Raw genomic sequence first — 5,558 nt, forward strand, 5'->3', positions numbered from 1 at the left:
GCCCAATCTGCTTTTCACTGCTGAAGTTACTCTCATGGTGGTGCTACGAGGTTTGAAAAAGAAATAGACCCTTGTCGACGCAACCTATTCTGGTGGTCCTTGCTAGATCCTGGCTTAATACAAATGGGATATGGGAGAGCAAAGCTTTTTAATGGCAGTTTGGAATCTGTCTTACAGGGAAGAAAAGCCCTGAAAGTAAGCAAGCACACTTATTTCCAAAGTGTGATTAACAGGGGTTCATCTATGATTAAGAAGATAGGTAATTTTCTGTCTCTTCTCCACCTGGTCAAGCATTAGGTAGTGCTTCTCTGGGGTTAGGACCAATGTCTGTTGCAAAAAAAGGGGGAGGAGCTGCTTTCTGGATTCCAGTAGATTCCAGTAGCAGCCTTTTCCATCTTGACAAAGTATAGTGGTTCCTCGGGGTAAGAACTTAATTCATTCTGGAGGTCTGTTCTTAACCTGAGGTACCACTTTAGCTAATGGGGCCTCCTGCTGCCACCGTGCAATTTCTGTTCTCATCCTGAAGCAAAGTTCTTAACCCGAGGTACTATTTCTGGGTTAGCGGAGTCTGTAACTTGAAGCGTCTGTAACCTGAAGCGTCTGTAACCTGAGGTACCACTGTAATAGTAACAGTGCAAGATTAAATGCCCTGGGTTCTTTTGTGAGGAAAGGTTGGGAGTAATAATAATAATAATAATAATAATAATAATAATAATAATTAAAATAAGAGTTGCAGTGACCTTGAAACTTCTAACGGTGCATCTGTAGCATGCAAGGTGTTTGCTGTTGCATAAATATATTTGGAGGATAAGAAAAGAGCACCAGCTGAAGTTAATCCTAAGACTGACTCCTAAAATTGCCTTGTCAGCATGATCTAATATACAAGACTTCTTAAAGTATAGGGTGTGAGTCCAAACTGTATTGTCTAAAGTGGTCAAAATACTGGCCTTCAATCTGATTTTACACGACACAATCTCCATGAAACTTTGTGCATATGAGTGATGTATGAGTGTGTGGACTTCCTTTAACCCACAATTTGCTATTAACTTAGCATGGACTTCTCTGCATATACCTTGTAGCTGTTTTTGTTTCCAACTGCAGACCATAAATGGACATTTTGACAACCATAGGAGTTTACAGTTAATCATTTTTTTAAATTATTAATAACAAATCACCTTCCAAATCTAAAAACCTGAAAATTGCTGTTAACCTTATTTGAGAAAAAGACCACATACATTTTATTATTAGCATGTGGAGCAATTAAATAAAGAGCTGGCAGGACAGAGTTGGCAATCTGCACATCCTAAATATAATAGTAAGGTACTACTTCTAGTACCACCACAACTAGTAGTAACATAGTAGCAATTATACTAATTTCTGTTCGGGACTTTCTGTCCATTTGCTATTTATACTGTATACCGTAGGGAAAGTCTCCAGCCTTCTGTCTATTTCCTGAAGGATTTTTGGTTTTATCTTCAAGGATTTGCCTTATTTACTAGAGTCTGACCTCTCCTTTAGTGTAAGCATATTGCTTCGTGTTTAGCTCATTTACTGAGTCAGCTAAATGAGTGCCAAATATTGTTCTCTTTGCAGGATGTTCTTCCTGGAATTCCACAGCACACCAAAGAGACATTCAGTGGGAAAATGAAAATAAGGTCAACTTTCCCTCAGGAGTGCAGAGGACAAGAAATATGCTAACATTCCCCGAGACTTCCTTCCCAGAAACCTCGAAGCCACTAAGGCGTCTCGGTTATTCTAACATATTTGAATCTGCAGTTGTTTCCTTGCATCTCCATTCCTGAAAGAAAGATGCTGAAATAAAGAGCAAAAGTCCCTCACTTTCAAGAAAGGATATTTTACCCAAGGATTGTGGTTCAATAAAAGCTGTATTTATGTTGGATACATGCCCCGTGATATGAACAAGCCATCAAAATCTAATTTCACTGATTAGATAGCTAGTGTTGAGAAGGGAAGCTGTCATCCCCACCAACATGGAAATGAATTGCTAAGTCAACTTGCATGATGCACAAATATTTCTGCCAAGGGCTTGGTTAACACCAACTTTCTTTGACTGGACAAATGGGAAACATGTCAAATGAAGAGGTCTTATAAGAACTGTAGTTTGCCTGGTCCTGTCACAACACTGAGGAAATGCATATTCTTTGAGGAATGATCCAATGGACCTTTTCACCCTGTGTCATCTAAGTTTCTGGGGAATTGTGAATCATCTTTCTTGACACAAAACAAGAAAGAAAACACAAAGTTTCTCTGGAAGAGCTACAGGGAATTAGTAAATTGCACTTTAACTTTCCAGGTTTTAAAACTTTAAAGGCTGGTCTGCTGCATAACTTACTCTGAAGCAAGTCCCACTTAGTTCAGTGGGGTTATTGTCAACACAGATCTGGCCACGATTCAGCACAAGCTGAGATCTTTTAAGTCCTACCAGTTTCAGTGGAAGAGTTAAAAGCATCTCCTATTGAGACTGTTAAAGCTTAAAAATGATGAACTTTGACTGAATCATGTTTGTGGATTCAGGGCAATGAGGACAAATGAATCTGTAATACATTCTCTTTTAATATTTAGACTTCAACTGCTATAGTTCAAAAAGTTTACATGAATTTCTAGGCCCTGTTCAGGTGTGTCTCTCCACCCACGGGGGGGGGGGGCATGTTTCCCACTATTTCCATTGTGCCCTTGTCACTGAATGGGCAGCTCTCACAGTGAGCCCTCAAGGGCTTTCAAAAATGGGTACAGGTGGGCAGCAGAGACCAGCCAAGGGGTTGGTTTTTAAGTAGATCAGATTGTTGCTCTCCTCTTCCTGCTGGGACTGAATGAGGCCTGAGTACATATAACCCCCTGCCTCTCACATCAGTGGAGAGTTTGCTATCTTTGCCCCCTCCCCTGCCCCTGGCCCCCGTCGAGCACCTCGTCTCAGGAATAGATGGGGCTTCTGCAAGTGCTGTGATCTCCATTTATGTAAGTTCTTTTGCATCATGATTCACAACTTTATACAAATAAAATCAGGTCCAAAACTCAAACTAATATTAATAATAAAATAAAAATGTTAAATAAAAAATGAATTTTCATTGGTAGCGGGGGAAGGGTGGCTAACCTCAACAGGGAACTTCATGTGAAAGGGCATTTTTCATCTTTATTTTAAAAGATTAAACATGCATTTATTCAAATAAGGAAAAGTCATGAAATGTGCGTTTTAACAGGAAATGATTGCAACTGCAATAAAAATAAATTTAAAAATTGTCCAGTAGCACCTTAGAGACCAACTAAGTATGTTCTGGGTATAAGCTTTCGTGTGCATGCACACTTCTTCAGATACACATGAAAGCTTATACCCAGAACATACTTAGTTGGTCTCTAAGGTGCTACTGGACAATTTTTATTTCTTTATTTCGGCTGTGTCAGACCAACCCGGCTACCTACCTGAATCTAACTGTAATAAAGTTGGCATTTAAAATTTAACTTAAAAAGTCCAAGACTCTGAAACCCCTCTCTGGAACAGGCTGACACTGTCGCCTGTCTCCGACTGAAATAAAGTGGGCGTTAGCAGGCTAGGGAATCTTAAAAGGTGGTACCAATCTTGTACTTGCTTGTGTGTCATTCACTATGAGATTATGAAGGGACGCAATTCTCTCAGTTTGCACTGAGTACGGTGAGAGAGTTGTGAATGCTGCCAGACATTTTTGCACCACACCAGAAGTTATGAGAAACAGCTGGTGAAGATGGTGAAGACACTGAACACCCTAAATCACTCCTGTGCGGGAGATGGGGGACTTCAGAAATTATTTGCTGGCATTCACACGCTTCATCCAAAAACACACCATCTTTTCCTGGGAAAAACTCTGGCACACAATATCTATTGGCTTAAGACATTTTGCAACAGCTTATTGAAGCTCTTTGTTTCCTTCTCTCAGGATTTGGCATTGTGCACCTCACCTACACACCAATTTCTGAATAGCTTAATCAGCATCACCCCCTGGAAACGTTCACTAATTGCTCATAGGGATGCTTCTTCCTCCCAGATTGGTCCTCCAGTCACCTAGACTTGGACTTTACTTCAAGGCAGGCCCTTAAAGGGCTAATTCGAGAGTCCAAAAGAGCAACAGACCTCTCAGGACCTCGAGTCTCCATTTGTTGCTCCAAAACCCCCAAAGACAGTAATGCTGGCAAAGGGGAAGACTCCCAGAAGGGAAGCCTGGTGGGAAATTGAGTTCCTGACCCATATTCCAGAAGCAATTTACAATTGAAAACACTGGCAAATTTATTTTAAGTATGCTCCTCCCTCCATATGAATTTGAGAGACCCAAAGCTAATAACTAGGTAAGTAGGGCTCACCCATTAAACTAACTCGGTAGGCTGGAACTGCCCTGAATGCAACTCCTGCAGTTAATTCTGCAATTTATTCTGTTTTCCAGACATTTCCCTAACTTTTAATTTGCATGTTATGTTTAAGCATTCATGTGACATAAAAATCACTTCTGGAAATACAGTAAAGTGCAAATTTAGCCCTCTTTTCCGTGTTAGTTGCTTCCAGAAAAATCCATTAGCATGTGTGGAGACCTGGAAAATCCTTAGAGTTTTGCAACTAACTCAAGTGTCCATATGTCCACATGCCCTTCTCTCCAGCTGTCAAACTTGTGCCAAGAGAAGGTGTCCACAGAAAAGACGTCCCGTAAGACAACCCAGTCAGTTTATAGCAAAGGCAAGATTCAACCCCGGGACTTCCTGATTTACAGCTGAGTCTTGTGCAGTGGAATCCTTTGTTTATCCACACGTTACAAAATTACGCAAATTAAAATAAAGTACGTTGAATCAACGTGAAGCTTTAAAAAGCAATAGCAACAACAACAACAACAACAACAATAATAATAATAAAAGTTCCTGAAAAGGTTTCAGGGAAACAAAGAGCATGGTTTTAAGGTCTCTAAGGGGTATGACTATTTCATTATAAAGCATTTTTACTGACACTTTCATTTTTATTCCAGGGAGATTTTCACTGACTTAAGAAATACATTACAGCGACTTCGAGCGAAACAGTGTGGATCCAGCCTTTTTCTTTTCTTTTACAACTTTCACTGATGTCAATTGGAATCCCTCTCATGCACCCAAAGTAGAGTTTAGCCTTTGGATTGTGTTGTTTGTTAAGTGAGCAAGTATGTAATACCAACATGTGAACACATACACCCAGGTCACCCAAAGCAGCTGCTTCGATCTCTCATTTGCTTTGAAGGGTCCTAAGGCCACCTGGACGTTGTACCTACTGAAAAGTATATGATTCTGAAACTGTTCTCCTTCTGCAAGAACCCTGCAACTAATATTTTCTGTATTTCCTTGACTGAATCAAGCACGTACACTCACTCTGAAACAACCACTAGATTCCATGTGAGATACAGTTTCAATTTTACGGTAAATTTCCTGTTTTATGGATTCCTTTCTAAAAAAAGCTCCTTGTGGTATTCTTGGGAGAACACTAACTTTTTCTTAGAGCAGACAAAACTCTGCCCTTTTCTCAGCTCTTAGGGTGATTTTTTCAGCTTTCTCCT

The 5,558-nt window shown here is 40.2% G+C and overlaps 1 long non-coding RNA gene across 1 annotated transcript; it reads left to right on the forward strand.

Annotated features, from left to right (window-relative positions):
- The first annotated feature begins 2,089 nt into the window (after positions 1–2,089).
- Positions 2,090–5,142, forward strand: LOC307226578. The gene is made up of 3 exons (XR_013843503.1): positions 2,090–2,290; positions 3,930–4,335; positions 5,001–5,142. It is a non-coding gene; the product is annotated as an uncharacterized lncRNA (long non-coding RNA).
- Positions 5,143–5,558: the final 416 nt, after the last annotated feature.

This window comes from Podarcis cretensis (genome assembly GCF_951804945.1).
Source record: "Podarcis cretensis genome assembly, chromosome: 1".
Lineage (NCBI taxonomy): Eukaryota > Metazoa > Chordata > Lepidosauria > Squamata > Lacertidae > Podarcis > Podarcis cretensis.